Source organism: Echinops telfairi, unplaced genomic scaffold, assembly GCF_000313985.2.
Source record: "Echinops telfairi isolate 266 unplaced genomic scaffold, ASM31398v2 ScPeMD7_2010;HRSCAF=2546, whole genome shotgun sequence".
Lineage (NCBI taxonomy): Eukaryota > Metazoa > Chordata > Mammalia > Afrosoricida > Tenrecidae > Echinops > Echinops telfairi.
The window spans coordinates 13,911,309-13,936,452 of NW_022105908.1; the positions used below are offsets into that span (position 1 = coordinate 13,911,309).

The 25,144-nt window shown below is 38.0% G+C and overlaps 1 non-coding gene across 1 annotated transcript; it reads right to left on the reverse strand.

The window, feature by feature from the left end:
* Positions 1 to 24,821: 24,821 nt before the first annotated feature.
* Positions 24,822 to 24,955, reverse strand: LOC115870626. The gene has a single exon (XR_004046813.1). It is a non-coding gene; the product is annotated as a small nucleolar RNA SNORA84 (small nucleolar RNA).
* Positions 24,956 to 25,144: the final 189 nt, after the last annotated feature.

The following is a 25,144-nucleotide window of genomic DNA, read 5'->3' on the forward strand; positions in this document are numbered from 1 at the left end:
GGATAATCTCAACATCTATTTATTGATCAATCCAAGAATTGAATGTTACCTAATATAACATGTAGAATATATATACCATCTGTTATAATAATGATATATTATTGTATGATATAATTGTATAACATTTAAAACTCTCTGAAAAATATTTTTTCTCCAGAAATTAAAATGAAGTCCCTTAATAATGCAAAGGACAATATAACAATTATTGTTAAAATAGGAACCAGGTAAGACTGTTTCCACTCACTTCTATAAATAAGCAAAAAAGAAGAAAAAAGAAAGAAAAGCTGCAAAGGGTTGAAAGTGTAAAGAGAAAATTAAAAGAATCATGATTTCCACATGGCTTCTGGATAAAAGTTTAATAGATTACAATATATTTCTTTTTTCTTAAAAAATATTTCTTAAAAATATAGTAATATAATGGTACCATTACCTCTCATAAGATATAAAACTTCAAAGCTATGTGCATCCCTTTTTTGTACTTCCAGCTTCCTTTTTTGAATTTTGGAAGGTCTGTAGTTCCCAGACATTATTTAAAATGTTAAACTGTATATATTTCCTTGTATTAATATATGCCATCACTGTGAATAGTTTAAATGTCAATAAAAGTATATATTGCACAGCAACCAGCTTTTAATTTTCACATATGTATCCACATCAAAGACTCTAGTATTCTTATACTTATGTCATATTTACTTTATGGTAATTCATTTATTGATATATTAAAATATATTCATATAATTCCATGTCATACTTATCTTTTGTTTTGGATGATTTTGTTCTATGTACATTCATAAACATTAGGGACATTTTTACTATAGGATTAAAAATAAGAGTAGAATTTGTGAGTAAAGTCTGTGGGAATATTTAAACCTTCTTAAAATACATTGCCAAATTCCTCTCTACGCATTGGTGAAATTTTCCCCTCCCAATAGAAATGTAAAACTGATGATATTTATCATTGTTCAAAGATTTTTAATAGTTTCTCCATCTGAAGTTGGATGTGGGATTAATTTTAATTTCTTAATTAGTAGGAACAATATGTTTTACACACTTATTAGTCACTTGGGCTTTTTTTCATATGATTTGCTTTTGATACTTGGGGTATCTATTTTAATTGGCATAGAAGCTACTGAGGGCTATATTGTTCTCTGTGCCTTTCAAATCACTCTTACTGTGCAAAGGCTGGGAAGAAAACTTCAAGACAAGATTCCTTTGGCTTGCATGGTCTGTCCTTTGATACAGTCATAGTACAATTTAAATTTGAATTAAATATATATATATAGTGTGTGTATATGTTTGTTCATTTTTGTTGGCTTCTCTAGAGAACACAGATTAATGATATAAGAAAATAATTAACAAACTCTACAAATATAAAAGAAATACTTTTCCCTTTTTTCTTTCAATTTCATTAATTGGCACGATATGAAATAAGAATATATTGTTGGTTTTACAACACGTTTTTTAATTCAGAACAATAACAGCACATAAAAGAAGGTAGAATAGAGCTGTACAAGGGAAGCTTATCTAATGCATCTTGCTGGAATTGTCTTGTTAGGTGCTGTGGAGTTGGTGCAGGCTAATGGAATCCTACAGGACAAGGTAGAACTGCCCCTGTGAGTTTCTGAGATGGTTACTCTTAGTTTTTATTGTTGTTTTTTTTAACAGTTTTATTGGCACTTTGTCCCCATATCATATAATTCAATAGCTCAACCACATCAAGAAGAGTTGGACAGTCTTTACCACAATCAACTTCAGAACATTTTATTTTTCCACATATTCACTATTATTCATGTAATTTTGCCCCCAGTTTGGCAAAAATATACAGAACAAAACATTCACCAATTCAACTACTTCTACATGTATGATGTAGTGCCATTGGTTATACTCTGTGTTGTATAACCATAATTATTACCTCTCTCCACATTTTCCCAACACCGTTAAAATGAAGTCAAGGCCCCGGAAGTAAAGACTCTCTTTACGGCAGTAGAAAGCACAATCTTTCTTCCACAGAGAGGCTGGTGGTTTTAAACTGCTGACTTTGAGGTTACCAGTTCAGAGAGTAACCACTTTGACACCAGTCAGGGGTCATTTACATGCAACATAAAGAAGCACTGCTCGGTCATGCACCAGCCTCATACTTGTTCGTATGTTTGAGCCCATTGTGACAGCCACTGTTCAAACCCATCTTCTTGAGGGTTTCCTCCTTTTGACTGTCCTTTTACTTAATAAACATGATAACCTTTCCCAGAGACTGGTGTATCCTGATAACATGTCCAAAGTATATGAGACTAAATCTTTAATCCTCGCTTCTGAGAGATTTCTGCCTGTACTTCCAAGACAGATTGGGCAGTCCAGGGAACTTTGAATATTCTTTACCAACACTAGCATGCAAATGAATCCATGCTTTGGTATTCCTTATTCTATGCCTAATTTTTACATGCATATGAGGTGATTGAAAGTACCATGCTTGTGGGGGACAAGTCGTTTGCTCCATGATCACCACCGTCCACCATTTAAGGATTGTGGGAGCATGCTGACAGCTCAGCCTAGGGAGCTGATGAAGCAGTTTCCTGTCAATGGTGCTGAAGCCCAGCAATCTGCAAACTAGCGTTTACTCCATGCTCCCGACTTTATCCTCCCCTCCTGTCTTTGAACAGCTTGGTTGATGTATTCATATTTCTTTGTATACCCTCAATAATTGTCAACTGTCCCTTGGTGTAAAACCCAGTCACAAGATGCAGGCTATGTGACAGGGAGTGTATTTATACCTGCCTTGAGTAAAGGTCTGCATCTTGGAGGGTCTAGCGCTTCAGGGATCCCTGTGCCGCAATGTTCTCTTATTTGTATCTTGTCTCACTGCAGACTGTACCCCTGTCAAACCTGTTCAATGTTTAAGACAAGAGCTGGACTTGATTAAATATTATAATGGCTTTGCTCATGCTCACCTTAGTCTTCAAAGTAACATATTTGTTTTCCGGCACTTTGAAGAGGTTGTGTGGAACAGATTTATGCAATGCAATACATTGCTTCATCCCTCGACTGATGCTTCCGTGAACATTGATTGTAAATCCAAGCAAAAGGAAATATTACACTTCAAATTGTTCTCTGTTTATCCTGAGGTTACCCACTGGTCTAACTTTGAGGATTTTGGAGTTCTTTACATCAAATTGTAATCCATAATGAAGGCTGCAATCCTTGGTAATCATCAGCAAATGCTGGAAGTCCTTCTCATTTCAGCAAGCAAGGTTGTGTCATCTGTCCATCTCAGGTTGTTCATAAGCCTTCTTGTCACCCTGATGCCATAGTCTTCTTGGTGCAGTCCAGCTTCTCTGGTGACTTGCTAAGCATGCAGATTGAACAAATATGGTAAGAAGATCCAACCTCGACACACACCTTTCCTGATTTGAAACCGTGCACTACTCCCCTGTCACACAACTCCCTCCTGATCTATGTACAGGCTCTGCAAGAGAACAATGAAGTGTTCTGGAGTTCCGATTGCTCTCAAGGCTAGCCATCGCTTCTTACAATCCACACATTTAACTACATAGTGACTAAAACACAAGTACATGTTTTTCCTCAGAGAGCTGCCAGAAATTCAAACCATATTCAGGAGAGGATGTGGAAAAGATGAATCATTGCTAACATCAGGTGGTTGGCTGAAAGCAGAATATCAGAAAGATGTTACTTGTGTTTTCTTGATGATATAAAGGCATTAGACTGTGTGTAGATGTTCACAGCCCTCAATAACACTGTGAAAAAAATGGGAGTCCCCAACACTCATGTAAGACCTAAACATAGGCCAAGAGGAACTCATTCAAACAAAAGATGCACTGTGTGGTTTAAGAAGGCGTTCAAGTGGCATACAATGCGACGGTAACCACAGATTTAGTGTTTTGAGCCCACCGATGGTTCTGTAAGAGACAGGAGAGGCTGTCTCCTCCTCTAAGGATAGAAAGTCACATAAATCCAAAAGGGCAGGTCTAAAGGGTTGCTGTGAGTCAGAATCTATACCAAGACAGTGAGTTTTTCGTATGGTTTAAAGGCTCCGTGTTGGCATAGTTGATGATGCTTTGGGCTGCTAACCGCATGGTCGGCCATTTGAACCCACCAGCTACTCTGGAACATAAGAGGAGGCTTTCAGCCCACATAACAAGTTGTAACTTCAGAAATACAGGGGTAGTACTACTCTGTCCCAGAGGGGGACTATGAATCCAAATGGATTTGATGGCGATAAGTCTGCTTTTGTTTTGTTATGATTTAAAATCAGTAGAGTTGTGCGTCAGGGTTGTGTTCTTTCACTACATTTGTTCAAACTGTATCCTGATCAAATAATCTGAAAAAAACCAGACTATATGAAGAGAAAAAGCGCGTCTGAGTTGGTAAAACGCTCATCAACAAGGTGCGAATATGCAGATAACATCACCTTGCTAACTCAAAGCCAAAATAAGTTGAAGCACCTGCTGAAGAAACTCAAAGAATGCAACCTTCAGTCTGGATTACGACTCAATGCAAACAAACCAAAAACCTTCGCAGCTTGACGCACAGGCATAACGGTAAACAGAGAAATGACTGGAACTGTCAAGGATTTAATTTGATTTGGATCCGTAATCAATGATCATGGAAGCATCGGTCAGGAAATGAAACCACATGCTGCTTTAAGGCAAATCGGCTACAATATTTAAGATGTCCCAACCCGAGGTGCACTCATATAACTTCCTTTTCTTAGTAGTATGTTAAATTCTAAGCTACTGGATAAATTCATTGATGGTAGCGATTGAATTGCCTTATGCCCGAAGAAAATGACTGAAAATGTTCTTTGTCATAAAACGATATGAGATCTCTAAAGTGAACCAAACTCATACAGAATCTATGGACAAATGAATGGATTCTGGTCACCCACTTAATTTTAGCACCAATCCAAGAATAGTTACTTCTTATGACATGGGTGCTACATCAAAGAGTGGTGACAAAAGCAGATGGTACCTGGCCATCAAAAATAATAGTGCCTGGGGTCTTAAAGACTTGCCTTCAAACAAGCAGCCATCTAGGTCTGGCGTCAACATAGAGGAAGCACACTAGCCTGTGTGATCCAAGGATAATGAATAACAAAATCCAAATATAAAGGAAGGCAGGGTATGAGTGCTTAAATTGTGAACACCCAATTTTCAGAAGGCTGTTAATCGCAATGGAAACCCAAAATCCATCTGCAGGATCCCACATGAATTAAGATTCTGTTGGATCCCTCTGAGCACCGTTGAGGGATGGGCATAACCTTGCTACCAGACAGAGACTATTATAAGTTTGATTATGGTGGTTGAACTAGGTTACAATGACTAGGTGATACCTTGTCATTTGATCTCCCTCTTGACCTACTTTGGACCTGTTCTAGTTTTAAATATTTCTTGCTTTTTTCTTGACAGAGGAATTTTCTGTGGCTCATTTTAATATTGCTGGTGCTCTTTTCTTTCTTTCTATTTTTCTCTTAATGCTCTCCAGTTTCTGAAGCATAGGAAAGATGAAGATATAGACACAAGAATTGGTGTCCCCTTATAGGGGACATGGGCGTGAAGTTGGAGGGGAAGGGGGAACAAATCAGGAATCCAGGAGTGAGGGAAGATGTTATAGAACTGATTGTGGTGTTGGATACACAACTCTTTAAGTATGACTGAATTAAGGAAGTGTGTGATACATGAATTATATCTCAATAAAACAATTGGAGAAAATAAATAAGTACAAATTTTTAAAAACAATAAAATGTTAAAGTGCAAAGATACCACTCTGAGGACAGAGTTATGCCTGCCCCAGGTTATATTATTTTCAATAGTCTCATCTGCATGTGAAAGCTGAATAATGAATAAGGAAGGTTAGAGAGCAAAGGCTGCATTTGAATTATTTCGGTGGTGAGGGATAGTGAATATACCATGAACTGATGAAAGAATGACGAGAAGTACAGCTAACACACTCCTTCGAAATAAGGATGCCAAGAGTTCATCTCCTGTGCTTTGGTCATTTTATCAGCAGGAATCGGGACCCTGGGAAAGAACGCTACTCATGGAAAGTAGAAAGTCAATGAAAGAGAGGGTGGCTTTCAATGAGGTGGATGTTCACGGTATGCAACACTGTGCCTAAGCAGAGCAGCAATTGTGAGGATGGCACAGGACTGCACGGTGCTTTGTTGTGTTGTACATGGACTCACTAGGCCACAGAATGAACTAAATGGCAGAATGAACTAATGAACTAACTAGTTCACAGAATGAACTAATAACAATTAAAGTACAGTGAACCCTCGTTTATCGCGGTTAATCGGTTCTAGTCCCTACCGTGATAAATGAAATTCCGCGAAGTAGGATTCCCTATTTGTAAATCAAATATTTTCGTAGTTAGAGCATAGAGGACATAAAAAAATACCCTTTAGTCACCATTACACTCGTATTACCCAATTTATTAAACGAAAAAGGGAAAATACAGTAAAACATTTTGGACGTTACAATGATCATTTATTATTTATTATATTATTTTTGGCATCTAGTTTACAGTATTACATATTTCACATACAGTATTATTATACATAGTTCTTACAAATACTGTAATCAATAGCCTATGAAATGACTTAAGGGATGTACTCTACAGGTGGGTCGCCGTCTTTTTCCTCTGAAGGAGCGGGTGTAGAGGCGCTTATTTTTATTGTCAGAAGGCTGAGAAGAAGCAGCTCGTTTAGGAGCCATCATAGGGCTTAGATAAAATTTCTTTAAAATTGCAAACAATTACAGTACACTGTACAAAAGCAAAAATGCATCTGATACGTAGCTCCGATACATAGCGATGCAGACAGAAGCGTGTACAGTATGAGCCAATCAGTGGCAGTAATGATAGAGCATGTGCTGTTACGCAAAAACCGCGATAGAGTGAAGCCGCGGAAGTCGAAGCGCGAAGTGGCGAGGGTTCACTGTACTTGGATATGAAAAAGAGTATCTTGATGTAGACATTAGTATTTATACTTTTAGTGATTATTTTAAAAAAATAGTCTTTCTGCCTAATTGTCCTCCTTGCCCCCTTAAGCATCTCCTTTGATGCAGGAGGGGTACACCTGATGGTACCCCACAACCTCTGTTCACTTTCCATCATTCTTATCTCTCTGTATTTCTAAGTCTTGGGAAATCTCAACTGACCAATCTTCAAGTGTGTTCATTCTACTGAAAGCCAGAATTTCTATTTCTTCTTTATTATTCAAATCTCTTTATTGACATTCTCTAATTGAGACAACATTTTATACTTTTAATATAGTTTCTAAAATCTTGATTCCTTTTGTACATTGAACATGATATAATGAAATAACTAAAATCTGTCTAGTCCGTGCATCTTTCTTTCTGCCAGATAAATTTAGAGCTAGTAGTTTCCTGGTTTATTAAACATTATAATATTTATAATTAGTATAGCCATATTCAACTTGATGTGCCATTTCAAAATATGGAGTGGAAGGGAACGATGTCTAACGTCCGCTATCTTCCCTATTGACCCAAAGCAAGGGTCAGACATGCCTACAACTTCCATTCTTTACCTAGACTGACACCAATCATTTCTCCCACACCACTATCGAGTATGCTGAGTTTCGTACTTCTACGCAATGGTCACACGGACCTCACAATTGCGGGGGGTTCTTAGGGGAGTTTGAGGAGAGACTTAGCATTGATATTAGGAGCTGTAGATCCAGTTCTCACTCACTGTGACTCTTGGTACAACAAAGTGAAACACTGCCCTGTCCTGTGTCACCCTCACAGTTGTTCTTATGTTTGAGCCCATCCGTGTAGCCAGGGTGTCCGTCCAAGTTGTCTAGGGCCTTCCTCCTTGCCACTGCTCCTCGACTTTAACGCACGATGTCTTCCTCCAGGGACTGCTCTTGTCATCTTGTCTCAAAGGAACATTCTGGCTATACATTTTCCAAGACAGAGTGGTTGGCTCTTGGGGTAGGCCACGGTACATTGATGATTCTTCACCAGCACCATAATTCAAATGCTTGGATTTTTCTTCGGTCTTTCTTATTGAATGTCCACATTTCACAGACGTCTGAAGTCGTTGAAAATACTAGGGCATGCGTCAGGCACACCTTAGTCCTCAAAGTAACATCCTTGCTTCTCAACACTGCAAAGGGTTCTTGTGCAGCAGATTTAGCCAACGCAATGTTTAATCTCTTGACTGCTACTACGTGACCAGGGATGGTAAATCTAAGTAAGATGAGTCCTTTACGATTTTAATCTTTCCTCCATTTGTCATTATGTTACCTAATGTGCCTGTTGTGAGGATTTTGGTTTTTGCCAATGAGTTGTAATCCACACTGAAGGCTGCAACCCTTGACCTTCATCTGTGAGTTCTTCAGTCCCTCCCCACTCTCAGCAAGCAAGGGTTTGCCAACTGCATATTGCAGGTTGTTAATCAGCCTTATTCCCATCCTGAAACTGCGCTGTTCGTCATAAAACACAGCTTCCCTGATTGTCTGTGGAGCAAAACCCCACATGACTATCAAATAGTTGTATTGAGACATTCAGGAGTATAGGAACTATAAAACCATACCATTGAAAAATATTCCAACTAATATATTCTTCAGAGACGTAAAACCAAGCATATGAAGATGTATATATTATAGGAATGCATAATATGCGTATAATCATAGAGATAATAATTTTTCATCCCACATCTTTCCAAAAGATTGGTCTTTGAAAATTCACAGCAAATGAGTTCTGTGGCCAGGTGCTGTAGGACAGTTTTGAATGTAGCTATTATTGTCATGTGGAATAAGGAAAATTGGCCTTGCTGCATTATGAAAAACAGCTGTATGCTATCAGACCTGATTGGAGATTGTTTTAACTATTTTGTTGGAAACAGTCGCAAGAATTCATTGTCTCATCTGTGACATCTGTTGTTATAAGAAGTGGCATCTGGTTGGAGGATCACTGGTCTGGTATAATGACATGAAAATGACCATTTTTTTTCATGTAGTTGGTATTGGTGAGTTGTGGTGTTAGCGATTTTGGAATACATTAAAACATGTATTTAAAACGACTCAAGCGTACAAAATCATCTCCAAATTTTAAACATTCTGATTAGCCTTTATTTTAACTACAACTTGAACTGAAACATTTTTAAAGAGGGATTATCTCTTAGCTGCCTCTCTTATATAGAATCTCAAAAAGGGAATTTCTGGAAAAATCTCCAGGTATCCTTATTCTTTTAATAATCAAGAAAGTCATTTTTTATAAGGTCCTATCTTTTAGTTTTTGCCATCTTCTGCAGGCTTTGAAATCTTAACTATGAAAATATATTAAATTTGGTTTTTATGTGAGTTCTTTTCACATTCTTTACACATGCTATGTAATGCTACATCTGTAATTGATCTTGAATTGATTTATCTGAATGTCCCCTAACTCATCAAAAATCTAAGACTGAAGTTCTAGCTATTTTGATAATCACATTTAGCATCAATTAAATATTATAACATGTCATAGACTAAATCTTTCTTCAGGCTTTCATATTACTCAGAATATTTTCAGTTGTAAGTAATAAAAAAAACACTGAACAACTGTTAAAAATTTAAGTTGTTATATCACACTACAGATATAGTGTTGGGATTTTCCAGGCTCTATTAATTTAGCAGCCCTGGGACACTATATATTTCTATTTCATTTATTAATTAATTGATTCATCTGCTAAAATATGTATTGGATAGTTTTACAGTAGGCCTGCATCTAAATAATTGAGTTATATCAGTGTACAAATCAGAAAAAAATCTGTAATAGTTTGTAGTTTCATTATAGTAAAAGATACATTATATGAAAATACAGTAGAAAAATTTTAAGAAAAATAAATACAGTATTTGCAGAAAGTAATAAATGCTGAGGGGAAAAGACTATTAAAAAAAGGATTGTGATAAGTTACAATGTAATCTTAAATTGTGTGAGAAGGTATCTGGGATGGGGGTGGTGACTGAAGAGAAGAAATCGCCAATGCAAAAATTCCTTTGGAGGATTGTACCTGATAAATCAGACATACTCTAAGATGTCAGAAAGGGTGCAACAAAGTGAGCAAAGCTATTGACTAGAATGATTGAGTTGATATTAGACACAGAACCTGTGTACAGAACGTAGTGGAGACCATTTGAAGTGTGCCAACTTTGTAGGGTTTTTTAAATCATTTTATTGGGGGCTCGTACAATGCTTACCACAATCCATACATATATCCATTGTGTCGAGCACATTTGTACATTTGTTGCCCTCATCGTTCTCAAAACATTTGCTTTCTACTTGAGCCTTTGGCATCAGATCCTCATTTTCCCACTCCCTCCCTGTTCCCCCCTCCCTCATGAACCCTTGAGAATTTATAAGTCATTATTATTTTGTCATATCTTACACTGTCTGACATCTCCCTTCACCCACTTTTCTGCTGTCTGTCCTCCAGAGAGGAGGTTATATGTAGATCCTTGTAATCGGTTCATCCTTTCTACCCCATCTTCCCTCCACCCTCCTGGTATCACCACTCCCACCATTGGTCCTAATTCACTCCACCACTGGACAAATGGACTATTCATCTGTCCTGGATTCCCTGTGTTTCTAGTTCCTATCTGTACCAGTGTACATCCTCCAGTCCAGCCGGACTTTAAGGTAGAATTGGGATCATGATAGTTGGGGGGAGGACGCATTTAAGAACTAGAATAAAGTTGTATATTTCATCATTTCTACATTGCACCATGACCAGCTTGTCTCCTCCCTGCGACCCTTTGGTAAAATGATGTCCAGTTGCCCACAAATGGTCTTTGGGTCCCCACTCTGCACCCCCCCTCATTCACAATGATGTGATTTTTGTTCCTTGATGCTTGTTACCTGATCCCTTCAACACCTCATGATCACACAGGCTGGTGTGATTCTTCCATAGTGGGCTTGGTTGCTTCTCAGCTAGATGACCACTTGTTTACCTTCAAGCCTTTAAGACCCCAGACGCTATATTTTTTGATAGTCAGGCACCATTAGTTTTCTTCACCACATTTCCTATGCTCCCATTTGTCCTCATCGATCGTATCAGGAAGGTGAGCACACAATAATATGATTTTTCTTTCTTTGATGCCTGAAACCTGATCCCTTCAACACCTCATGATCACATAGGCTGGGATGCTTCTTCTGTGTGGGCTTGGTTGTTTCTCAGCTAGATGGCCGCTTGTTTATCTTCAAGCCTTTAAGAAATTTTGTAGTTTTGAATGAGGTTCCTCTGCCTGCTTTTAATAAGAGAATGGCATAAAGTGACAATAATTATCGGATTGTTCGGGATGCTACATAGAGAATAGACCTCAGGAGTGAGGTGGAACAAGGTTAGAACATTGCAGTGTTATGGAGGTGGGGGGGGGGCGGGCTTGCAGCTGATGATAAAGACAGAGAGTTGTTGTGAGGTTCAGTTGAGTCAGTTCTAACACATAGCAACCCAATGTAAAACAGAATGAAACAGCACCTGGTCCTGCACCACCACACACTTGTCTTTTTATTTGAGTCCATTGTTGCAGCCACTATATCAATCCATCTCGTTGAGGGCCTACCTGTTTTTCATTGCCAATCCATTTTACTCTTCATGGCGTCCTTCTCTGGGGACTTATCTCTCCTGATTACATGTCTAAAGTAAGTGAAATGAAGTCTCGCCATCCTTGCCTCTAAGGAGCCTTCTGAATGTACCTCTTCAAAGACATACTTGTTTGTTCTTTTGGCAGTCCATGTTGCGGTCAATATTTTTCACCAGCAACATAATTCAAATACATTGATTCTTCTTTGGTCTTCCTTATTCAAAGTTCAATTTTCACATGCATGTGAGGTGACTGAAAGTACCAGGGCTTGGGTCAGACACACCTTAGACTTCAGTGTAGCATCGTTGATTTTCAACACTTTAAACAGATCTTTTTTTCTCCCCTCCCCCAACCCCCCCACTTTAAACAGATCTTGTGCAGCATATTTACCCAATGCAAAAAGTATTTTTATCTCTTGACGGTTGCTCCCATGAGCCGTGATTGTGGATCCAGGCTAGGTGAAATATTTGACAACTTCAATCTTTTCTCTCTTTGTCATTGTGTTGCATATTGGCCCAGTTGTGAGGACTTTTATTTCCTTTACGTTGAGTTGTAATACATCCTGAAGGCTGCAATTTGTAAGATCTTGGCATATTTTGAGGGTAGGGCTAAGAGACTTCTCTGACAGGTAGAGCGTGTCTGTAAAAATAAGAGTGTAGTCTAGCCCCTTCATCTAACTTCATAAGGGGATGCAGGGTAGGGGTAAAATCAAGATCAGCAACCCAAGGCTGACTCCTATGAGATAGAAATTAGACATAGTTTTACTCTCCAAAGATTTTAGAGGTTAATTTTGGTTTTAGCTATCGATTCCAGAGCACTCTGGGCTTCTCTGCCAGGTATGATCATTTGTTACAATGGCCACACAAAATTCCCAGAGAGTACAGACTATGTTCACAATTATGGAGTTTATACTGGAAGCAACAGGTTACAATTCAGAATCAGGAGGAATGATTCAAGATACAGGTTTTTTTTCCCATCAGTACAAGTTCTCAGAGATGCCTACAGGCAGGTCTCTCCCTCTGATCCTTGGCTCAGTCTGCCTTCCTACACAGCTGTTGTAAAGCTCTTGACCTCTGCCAACAAGGGAAGAATATTCCCTTCATCAGGAATCCTCCTGCCAGAATGTACTCAGCTTTCTTGCTCTGTGGATCAACATGCCCACAGTAGTTTCCTCTCTCTTTGACCTAGGAATCTCTCAGGTAACCTCTCGTGGGGCTCCTGTGTGATTTGCTTCTGTTTCTCTGTTGTACTTGCTTCTTGCGTTCTTAGATGTCACAGGTTCTGTGTCTACTGAGTCAAAGAGGTTGCCAGTGCAAGGGCCCTGGATAAAAGGACACATGCCACCCCTGCTCTTCTTCTTGATGGTAGGGAGGGCCCTTTTCGCCAAACATTGAGCTGGTTCATTTTAAACAGCGCAGGATGCCAATGGTGGCCACTTGCTTCCTTAAGGTTTCAAACATGTATTGGCATGGTCTCACTTCCATGCAAGTTCCATGCACCTTATTTGCATTGTTAGCAAACTGTCCTTCCTTGATGGGCCCCAAGTGGCTTATTTGCATAGTCCCACCCAATCATTTGGTGGGGATCACCAGAGCATGTATGGCATGAAGAGTCATACAAAGTATTTAAAAGCACTATAATGTTTGTGAAAAAAGAGTCAAATAAAGAACAAATCTAATTAATTTTAAATATATTTCTACATTAGGGCGGATTATATATAGCCGTAAAACCAGTGAAGCGTATTTATGTATATATGCATACACAGAGAGAGATTTATTTCAGGGAAATGTGTTTTCTTCCGTTGCTGCAGGGACCAGATGCAATAATTTATCCTGCACTTTAGAAGGGATAGCACAATATGCCCCACATCACTGGAGCTCTAGAAATTTCACTGAAGTAGAAGCCACCTGAACTTTTGTTGGGTTAATTTCTACCCACTAGCATTTATGTACCAAGAAGTCTAAAGCCATTGATACTCCTTTCTCACTATGTTCAATTAGCATGTTTTCATTGTCATGGACCAGTGTGACATCTTGTGGAAGGTAAAAGCAATCAAGGTCTCTGTGGACTAAACTATTACATGGTGTGGGAAAATTGATATAACCTGAGGTTACAGAGTTGGTATAATCTGAGGTTGGATGGTGAGGTTGGATTCCTGACCATGTCAACTGAAAGCCAACTGCTTCTGGTTATCATTCAAAACCAGAATTGAGAAAAGGCTGGTCGGATTAATAGCTGCATACCAGGTCCCAGGAGATATATTAATTTGATTACACAATGAAACCACACCTGAAACAGCATCTGCAATTGGACTTACCACCTGATTAATTTTACAATAAGATGCTTTCGTTCTCCAAGATTCATCTGTTTTCCGCACAGGTCAAATGGGTCAATTAAATAGGGATGTGGTGGTGATCACCTCTCCTGCATCCTTCAGGTCCTTCATGATGGCGATACTAATCTCAGAAGTACTTCTAGGTATACAGTACTGCTTTTAGTTTATTATTTTTCTAAGGAAGAGTAGTTCTAAAGATTTTTGCTTGGATTAAATATTTTCCACCATATTAGCCCTTACCCCATATGTCAGAAATCCAAGGTGGGGGCGCTAGTATTTGCAAAATATATCCATTTTAATTTTGCAATCTAGAACCAGGTAATTCATTAAAAATAGGTTTGGGGACCCACTGGACCCATTGTGAAATAGACCTGAACGAAAACCATTAATAACCTACTTCCGTATGCCTGTTTTGTGTGTCCTAGAATAATGTCCATTCAGAAACCGTTGCAGTAATCACCAAAAAGTCAATTTGCTTTGCCCTAATAGTCACTTTCATAAAAGTCTTTTTGGAGCCCTTTTGAAAAGGCTGAGAGAATGTTCAATGGTATAAATCGTTGTAAATATAGTGGATTCCTTCCTCAAGAAGGCTACCCTTCATTGAAGAGGTTGTGCTTCTTGCAACTGGCTCAAGTCTGAGAAATCACCTGAGGCGTTACGGCTCTTCTAGCCATTTAAGTTAGACTGCCATTCACCTGACCTAGAATCCTTCCACTTTTATGGACCAAATAAATATTTAGTAGATTTTTCATCTACTTCACTTCTAAGGGCAGCTTGCCTCATGACTAACTCCGTAAATCAATGAGTCAGATTATTTTGATTACTACTTTGGCTCTGTTATCCATGATGGCACCCATGCCCATGTTGTCTTCTCTCCATTAAGTGCTGCCACTGCGCCCCTATCACTGTAGGATCCAATCATTCTCATGTGGTTAAGTGTTTTAACTCAATTAGAGAAGTTTCCACTGTCAAATCTGACATATAAAATAGCAATCACAGCAGCCTTTAAGGCTTCTGGGACTTCCTTTGCAAATGTGTTCCTCACTATACCCTAGTAGTGGGTTATGTGTTGGACAACTAACAGCAAGGTCAGCATTTCAAATGCACCAGCCACTCTTGAGAAAGATGAAGGTTCTCGCTCCCATAAAGATTTACAGCCTAAGAAACCCTAGGGAAGGGTTGCTGTGAATTGGAATCAGATCAGTGGCAGTGGGTGTGGGTGTGGTAGAAAGTGCATTCTCTGGGAAGTCTATGTGTGGGTTTATGGCTCTAACCTGATAGAGCCACTCTAGCATGCCAATTTCCCTGAAACTTTTGAATACCTTCTTCCACAGTATACCAAGACAGGTCAGGTATTTCTATTTGATTTAGTTTAGGATGCGGCATAACGCATACTTCACAAACCAATCAAATAAATGGCCAGATCCTTTCACAGCAAATGAAGACTCAATGTTGAGTGTACTTGCATCAATAAGCAAACATTGATCCAACTTTATGTTCCTTTTGTAAGTATCCCAGATTCTTAGTAGGCATTCCCCATGTTTGTTCTCCAGGTTTCTGTTTGACCTTATTTAAAAATCAGGCAGTTCTTTTGACGGCTAGCACATCACAACTCTTTGGGCTCACTGCAACAGAACCCTCCCTCTAAGTGTAGAAGTCATTCCTGGGAACTGTCAAGAATGTCATAAAGTATCTGCCTCAGGAGAGGTCAAGAACAACTCTAGGCACTGCCCTAGGCATTATATCAATTTGGCTATCATCCACAATATAAAGATAGATGTTTAGGTTCCTTCTGTTTCTAAGCCTAAGACTATTTATTAAACATCAGTACCATTGGATTTTCACAATAGTGTTCTCCTCCTTTTAGGCTAATGGACATTTTTACCTATTGATTGATACATTTAGATATTGTTTTCCAGAAATTGGTAAAATTTTCCATTAAAATTAATTTATTCTAAGTCATTCGAACTTCTCCTCAAATGTGGGCAGTCACCTGGGCCAGAGATTTCAACAGCACCATCCATTTTGAGTCTTACAGCCTGAGATGTGCTTATAGCCTTTCGTTCTGTGCTGGGTTGTTTTATTGATTGATGTTTATTTGTTACTATTTCTGTTTCCTTTTTTTTTATTTCTTGTGAGTGATCCTACCCACATACTTTGCAAGTTGGATTCCCTTTACATATTTCTTATCACCACTTCTCACGATTGCCTTTAATGCTGTTCCTCTCTACGTTTAACCTTGTCTATTGATAACATCAATACCTATTTCCCACTTCTGAGAGGGCAGATTTATTTTCATTTGTTAGTACATTGACTATTTCAAAGGGAAACTTCAAATAAAGGGATGTTTACATTAAAGTCTTCAAAAGAGTTGAATGGTCATTAAACTTTAGTATAGCCTAAAAGTGGTATCAAATAACAACTAAATGCAAAATACTCTTATTCTTTATGCGACCATCCTTAATAAAACAATGGTGAGCATATTAATTATTCTCCATATTCATTTTTGTTCACATGTGGGACACAAACTAAATACAGAGTCTGAAATCGTTTATGCATCACATCTAGGAGACTAGGAACAATAAGGCAGCTAATTTCCCTCAAATGGCAATTAGATTTACATGTCAGTCATGTAAACTCTTGCAAAGAATTATCATTATCTTCTTTCAGATGCCTTTTCTTTAATCTGTTCCTTCCCAGAATGGATTTTAATAAACAGTTTGGTTGAAGGTGGAACATGATTTTTCTACAACCTAGAAACAGAAGGCCCAAACACATGCAGTGTTATGGAGTTGATTCCATGGCTCATGTGGACCTTGTGGGACTCAGTTGGACAGAATAGCACTGCTTCATCGAGTTTTGTAGGCAGTAAATCTTTACCGTATGAGATCTCCTGTCTGTGGAGCTACCGGAGGGTTGGAATTACTGCAATGGGGGTTGGAGACCCAGGACTTAAGCTCATTGCATCCCCTTGGCTCACTGGAAACAGGATGATGGTGTAGACATTACAAAAGTCCTAAAGAACTGACTTTGGATTTTCTTTCCAAGAGTTACTTGTTTGAAATATTGCAAAACTTATTATGCGTCTCGGATTTTCAGGTTTTTTAATGTGTAAAATGGTTAAATAATGCCGACACCATAGAATGTTGTCCTCTTCCATAGAATTTTGAAAACTGAAATTAGGTAAGGTTTTTAAATAAAGCATCTGACAGACACATTGCTCGTTATTGATGAATGTCAGTTTTGTTTTCTTTTTTATAGGATTGAATTAAGTTGACAGAAATTTTAACTAAATTCGAATTCGTATTTCTTTCTCCCAATCTTTCCTCTCCTTTCCCTCCTCCTTCTCTCTTATGAGGGAAAAGAGGAGTATCTTGATATGATGTCATTGTGTTGTCAAATTTCTGTATGCAGGGCATATGTCACAGTACATAATTGTAACGGCATATGTTTGATAAGAATAGATTAAATATAAAAAGCCTAAGATTGAGTTACTTAATTTAGGAATTTCCTTGTTACAGCAAATTTAAAATGTAGGTGTGAATAAGTTGTTTGAAAGAGCACCACAGCTGTCAGTGTTAACGTTTCATTATCTATGACTCTTAACGATTTTCTACTTTGAATGAGATGTTTGATGGATAACATGATTAAATCGCATATGTCTGTGACGTCACATACCTGAGAGGGAACAGTCTGGATGCCTTCCAGACGAAGGCTCTAATTTGACATGCAACAAGCAATCTTAAGAATTTAATCACTGCACGCCATGCTTCTAGAATGTTGCCTTTATCCTTATTCTTTCTCAAGAGGATTCCAGAAGCTTCAGTGAAACTCTGGCACTATGTGCTTTGTAAAAACGAATTGTACAACTTATGAATGATTATGTCATGACAGATATTATAATAATTATTATTTATTCTAAATTCATCTTATTAATTGTTCACATATCTCAGAGACTTCTTCCTTAACATTTGTCAATCCCAAACATGTAGTGCATCATAACCATCAACTCTAAAGTAGCAGATGTCTTTGATATTATGAATTCAAAAAGTTTTAGTGTACATTTAAAAAAATATGGTGGAGCATTTATTGGCCATCTACTAAAACTGGATATTGAAATTAAGAAACTCTATGCCACAGATATGCATAGCAATTTAGCATTTAGGCTGTAATGGTATAAAAATTGAGAAAAGAGGTATGGAAGCAAATAAATTGAAATATTTTCTAACTATATTAGTGCATTTGTTTGTTTTGTTTTTTTAACCAAAAGGTAGTTTATTATTTCATACTGTTAGTACTTAAATAAGAATAATAATAAAGGTACCAAAAAACTAGATTCTGTTATAAGAGTTTAAAAATATTTATGAAAAATATTAAATAATCCCTGGGGGAAAAAACCTGTTATTTAAGATATTTCCATATTGCTTTTTTTCAAGCCATTTAATTAGGACATCATCTAGACATTGTATCATTATATCATTCAATAGTTCAGTCCTTTAAAGCATAATCTCTATCACATTCAGTTTCAAAACATTTTCTTCCTTCTTGTACTTCTTGATATCAGTGTCTCCCCTCCTGTATCCCTCAGCAACCTTTACTCTACTTAATGTTTCTATGTATTCACACATCCTGGACTTTATATACAGTGAACCTTCGCCACTTCGCGCTTCGACTTCCGCGGCTTCACTCTATCGCGGTTTTTGCGTAACAGCGCATGCTCTGTCATTACTGCCGCTGATTGGCTCATACTGTACACGCTTCTGTCTGCATCGCTACGTATCAGATGCATTTTGAGGAGTTAGTTGGCCTCACAATGGAGCGTCTCTCGCATATCGTAAGAACAACCAAAGAAGTTCAGGACACGATTGAAGAATGGGATCCAGAAATGAATCGTGCATTACGGTTCCGGAATGCACTCGATGGGGCAATGGAACCCGACAAAAACCTTTTCACTGAAATGAAGAGACAACGTCGGCAACTGCCAATCACAATGTTTCTTAAACGTGTACCCAGAAACCCACTGCCTACACCCGCTCCTTCAGAGGAAAAAGACGGCGACCCACCTGTAGAGTACATCCCTTAAGTCATTTCATAGGCTATTGATTACAGTATTTGTAAGAACTATGTATAATAATACTGTATGTGAAATATGTAATACTGTAAACTAGATGCCATAAATAATATAATAAATAATAAATGATCATTGTAACGTCCAAAATGTTTTACTGTATTTTCCCGTTTTCGTTTAATAAATTGGGTAATACGAGTGTAATGGTGACTAAAGGGTGTTTTTTCATGTCCTCTATGCTCTAACTACGAAAATATTTTATTTACAAATAAGGAATCCTACTTCGCGGAATTTCATTTATCACGGTAGGGTCTAGAACCGATTAACCGCGATAAACGAGGGTTCACTGTACCCCAAAACATAGACAAATACAAACAAGAGTGTCAAGAAGGCTACCAAAAATAACAAAATACAACGGAGAGGAACCCCAATTGAAAAAAATAAACCAAAAAATATTAAAGACCGGATCAAGCTCAAAGACCAGCAGTATTACAAGGGAGATCTAGGTTTTAACCATTCAAGTCAGATTTATCATTTTAATTTACGATGGTCGTTTCTCCAATCCTCTTTCTCTGACAACCAGAGTATTCTCATCCCTCAATTATGGTCAGAGGAAAATTACTGGAGGCTTATTTTGTGTGCAGATACTGCAAATGTATTTTGGGCTTCCACTGTCATCCATAGCCTTCTGCAAACCACAATTTCACAATTTAAGCTATCATGCCATTCTTCCCTTTGCATATGGATTGGATCATTTGCAATCCTTGGAACTCAGATGTTTGTGTGCTTCTTCCATGTGTACTTAGCTGGCAACTCACTTAGAGGGCTGCGTGTTTGAAAACAAGTTTTTAAGACTCCAGATGTTCTTTCTGATAGTGAGGCTCCATTTAATTCCTTCACCACACTTTCCTGGAGCACTCTGATCTTCCATGTTACCTTCATGTGGCAAATATCAAGGCAGGCCATAGCATAAGAATCAAGTATTCTTAGATTGTAGCTGGGATTAAATGTTATCCCCAAATCCATTCCTAAATCTGTTTTCTATCTGCCTCTGGTTCACCGTAGAGCAGTGATTTTCAACCTTCCTAATGCCACGACCCTTTAATATAGTTCCTCATGTTGTGGTGACCCCCCCAACCATAAAATTATTTTCGTTGCTACTTCATAACTGTAATTTTACTACTGTTGTGAATCGTCATGTAAATATCAGCTATGCAAGATATAGTTTCATTGTTACAAATTGAACATAATTAAAACATAGCGATGAATCACAAAACAATGTAATTGTAGAGTGTGAAATATTTATTTCTAATTACAAATCAATGAAATTTTGTCTTGGACCATGGTGTAGCAGTGGTAACAGTCTTCATGCCGGATACTTGCCAGCATATGTGGGCATATGTGCATGTGTGCGGACAGCCTGGAGACAGAGGACTGGTGTCTCAGTTTCTAAGTCCAATGGAAATATGTATTTTCCAATGGTCTTATGCGACCCTTGTGAAAGGGTCGTTCGACTCCCAAAGGGGTCGTGACCCCCAGGTTGAAAACTGCTGCCTTAGAGCCGTCTTTGTTATTGTGTTGTAGAGACTCTTATTGATCATCTCCCTGGATCATAAGTTCCTTCTGTTTATAGTGTCACTGAATTAGCCCATGGCAATGCATTTAAAACACAATTGAGAAAGGGAAATTGAAGAAGTGTAAGCTCACTACAAATAGTGATATGGATTATTGACTTATAAAGAATACATCATGACATAACCGAACACCATTTATACAAACAATGGGAGTTGGTATAGAAACAGTCATATTCACTGACAATAGCAGACACAGTCCTGCCAGAATAATACATAACCTCATAAATCAAGTAGGGCCTTGAAGTAGTAAGTAAATATTAGTCTGCCTACCGACAGTTCAATACTCTTCTGCTTCTTCACAAATAGTGTAGTTTAGGCCTTAGTTCTCGGGTTACAGGTGTGTTTGAAGTAAAGCCCAGTTCACCTGGTGGCATTTCCACCTCACAGTCTTCTGGCATAGCCTTGTGCACCTCAACAATCCAGGGTTCAATGCCCCAGTGTTCTATAGGATACAGCCTGGGTCTCCAGGAGATGTACAGAGACTTGGACCAGCGTGCCCTTTTAGGAGCATAGTACCAGCCATTCTCTCCCCTTGGGATCCGTAAAAGGATTTCAGTCATTTTTTTTCCCTGCTAGGAGGATGGTCCTCCCCCTTTTTCTACAAACAATAGCAGCTGTCTTCACTAAGAGGTGTACGCTTCCCTTCCCCCTTCCTGACTTGATTTTACCATCGGTATGGTTTATCAGTCGGGTAGGAATGTCTGCTGGTTTGGGGGGACCTCATCACACTTCTCCATGGCAGCCACTATATGGTCATCTTCCTTTCCCCTACTCTTGAAAATCAGATCTTACTCATCCACTGTCTCCCTTCACCCACTTTTCTGTTGTTCATGCCCCTGGGAGGGGGTTATATATCATCACTGCTTTTTATGGATGCCTAGTATTCCATTGTGTATATATATATATCAAAGATCTTTTATGCATTCTTCTAGTGGTGGAAATTTGGGCTGTTTTCAATTTCTTGTTATTGGGAATTACACTGTAATTAACACGGGAGGGCATACATTTATTTGCGGTTTGTAGCTCATTTCTTTGAGCTATAGACCCAGCAATGGTACGGCTGGGTGATGTAGTACTTCTATTGTCAGTTGCTTTGGGAAATACCATGCTGGTTTCCAGAGTAGTTGTACAGATTTACAAGTCCGCCAGCAGTATACCAGAGCTCGAGTCTTACCACACTCTCTCCAGCATTTGTTTTAATTTTTTTAATTGCGTATGGTTGTGGGTGTAAGACAGTGCTCATCATTGTTTTGATTTTCATTTCCCAGATGGCTAGTGAATGAGAGCTTTCAGGATAAGAGGAGGAAAAGTGCAGGCTTAGGAAATTAGTCAGGTAATGTAAAGTAAAACCCATTAAGTACTAAAAAACCATTTTGGCCAGTGTATACATGTATTAAAAAAAATTGTATTAAAAAGAGAAATATTCATTATCTGAGTTATCCAATGCTGCTATAACCTAAATAGCATAAATGGATAGTCTGAACAAAAAAACAATTTATTTTTGCACAATGTAGGAGACTAGATTTGGTTTGGGGGAAGACTTTTATACAAAAATTGGTGTTGTGCAAAATGGAGAATGACTACATCTGATCACAAAAATGGAGAATGACTATATCAATGCATGACTGCCAAATCACTGCGAATCATGGCCCAGCCAAGTTGATTCGTAACTTTAATAATCAGAGCCAGCAATTCTTTAACCTAGCACCTCAATGCTCATTACTGCTATAGGCACATCATTCATTTGTAAAATAGTAAATTCATAGATTTTTTTACTATTAATGTAAATTCAAAATGAGATGGTTGATAAACAAGGTATAGATGTATCCTAAATTTTAAATAAGTATTATCTATGTTATATGTAGGTTTATTGTACCAACCTGGCCAATGAACACATGTGGGATTAATTGAAGGGTGGAGAGCTAAATGGCTTAGCGAGCCTCACCTTTCTTGTCTTTTGCTCTTTGATGATTGGATCAGTGTGCAGCTGCCTTAGCTTGTTCTCTGCCTCCATTTGCAAGCTACACTACCTGTGGGACACCTAACCCGTGGACTGTGTCACTGTAGATTGAGGTTCCTGCAAGACCTGCTTTGCCACCCTACTGAAGTATACATTGATTGAACTGGGGACTGTCGGATTCTGTCATCTGGCTGACTGTTGGGGACCTGCCTTGCTGTTTGCTGCCTGTGGCCGGATAGCCTGAATTGCTCCACAGAGGACTACCCCATGGCCCTCAAGACTTGAAGGACTGCCAGCGTATTACCTGTCTCATGGAAGTCAGTTGCACTGAGCCTTTTGTATTGCTCTATAGATTAATTAGTTGCTTATTTCTTATATTATCTATCTAAATATATATAAAATCATAAGTGTCCTGTTTTGTTTCTCTAGAGAACCCTCTCTAACATAATCTGGTTTATACATTTTTTAGAATTTTCTTTATTTCTTCCATTGATCAATTTGATGGTGTTTGGGATTGTGATTCTAGATGGGAATCTAGAAGTTTATAGTCCCCAAAATGAAATGCCATGGATTTATATTTTAATAAATAAATACCATTGTGCATTTGAAGTTTAGTTTATTGGAGAAAACACAATGCATTGGGTCGAAAGAAGCAAAAGGCTAGCAGAGGGCAAATGAGAAGAGGAAAAATATTTCCAAATATGTCAAATATAAAAGTAATCCAAAGATGAAGTCACAAGGCCATTAAGTAATAGAAGTATATGAAATCTACAGTAATATCAAAAAGCAGAGCTGTTTACATGCTTTTAGATGGGTACTTAACAAGAGTTTATTTCTTAAAAATAATCCAGCAATCAGAATTTCCATCTGAATTTTAAGCTTTGCAGTAATAAATGAAGAAGTAACAGAAACACTTTAAACATTTAAGCTTGAACAAATCATCTAGTTGAGACATTTCAAGGTACTAAAAATTAGCAATCAATGACATTGAGATAACGCTATAAAATCATTAAGGGACTACAATGTTTGCTTTCTTATATTATACAAATATGTGAAGTAATGACTATGAAGCTGTAAGGCACTAGTTTTAGGTGTAATTAAACATTTTTTTTTGTAATTAAACATTTTTAAGGCTTGCAAAAAGAATTTCAGATGTACCAGCATCAAGTGAAGAAGAACAAAACTCATTTGGGTTTAAAAAAATGTAAATTTTATGTCAGAATCATTAAAAGATTTTATTTGTTAGTAAATAATATACCTCAATCACAGTTAAATGTAGAGAAGTTCATTAAACCAATCATCTATTCTCTATTAATGGTTATATAATACAATATTATCCTAAATCATGCCCTCAATTTCAGTTTATTTAGAATGATTTGCTCAGGATCAATGATTATAATTTACCTTGAAAGTTGGATGAATATGATGTGTTAGCTCCACCAATACGGAAGATTATTGATTTATTTATACATGCTTGACTTCACTTATGAACTATTTAATTATAAAATGAATAATAAATTCACTTTACTCATGTTTCAAATATCTTTCACAGAGGTGTACATGTTTGAAACACATGCCTTATTAAAATGAATACCATGTTAAAATCTATGGAAGAAATCTAGGAAAACAGACTAAAATATTTTTTCAGAAATATGTGTATTTTTCAAGGCCAACTTCTATTCTCGTTTGTGTTTCTTTTTTGGTGGAAAAATAGCCCTTTTCAGTCTCCATATGAATGTTGTTGTTAGGTCCAGTTAGTTCCCACCCACAGCGATCCATTATACAGCAGAAGGAAACAAGGGCGAGTCCTGCCCATCCTCCCAATTGATCTTCCGTTTGAGCCCATTGTTGCAGCCCCTGGGTTAATCTAACTTCCCAAGGGACTTCTTTTATCATTGCCTCTCAATGAATGTCCTTTGCTGGGGGCTGATCTCTCCTGATAACATCTCCAAAGGATGTGGAAAGAAGTCTTGCGACAAAACAGGAAGGCAAGACCGTATGCAGAGCAAAGATTGAATAAGCAAAGTACACTTCAATCACGAAGCGATGGCCAGGCTTAGAACTTGGTTCCTTCTTCATTCATTCATATAGGTCACGGCATTACTTTTTTTTTTTTTTCAAAGCTATGTATTTAATTTTTTTCACAAAACAACCTTATCACCTTCAAAGTACTCTCCATTACACTCAATACATTTGTCAGCTCTGCGATTCCATTCTTTCCCTCCCCCCCATGTACCAGTGACCGGGCTATGGAGGCTGCTGAAAAGGAACAGCCCCCATGCATACATCACAGCATTGCTCTGGCCCATTGCCATCAACTGGAAAGCTGTACTTGAACAACAGCCCCCAGCAACCACAGGGCATCATTACTTTTTTTATAGTGATCTTAAAACTTACCTACTCATATTGAACTATTTACATAAATGCATCTGTGGTGGTTACATAATCTGGTGTCAATTTGAGGATTAAGAGCGTAGAGGTGGAGTCTAACCTGCCAATCAGGATATAGCAAATGAGGCCTCTGTGTGGGCATGGCCTTCTCCTGAGGATT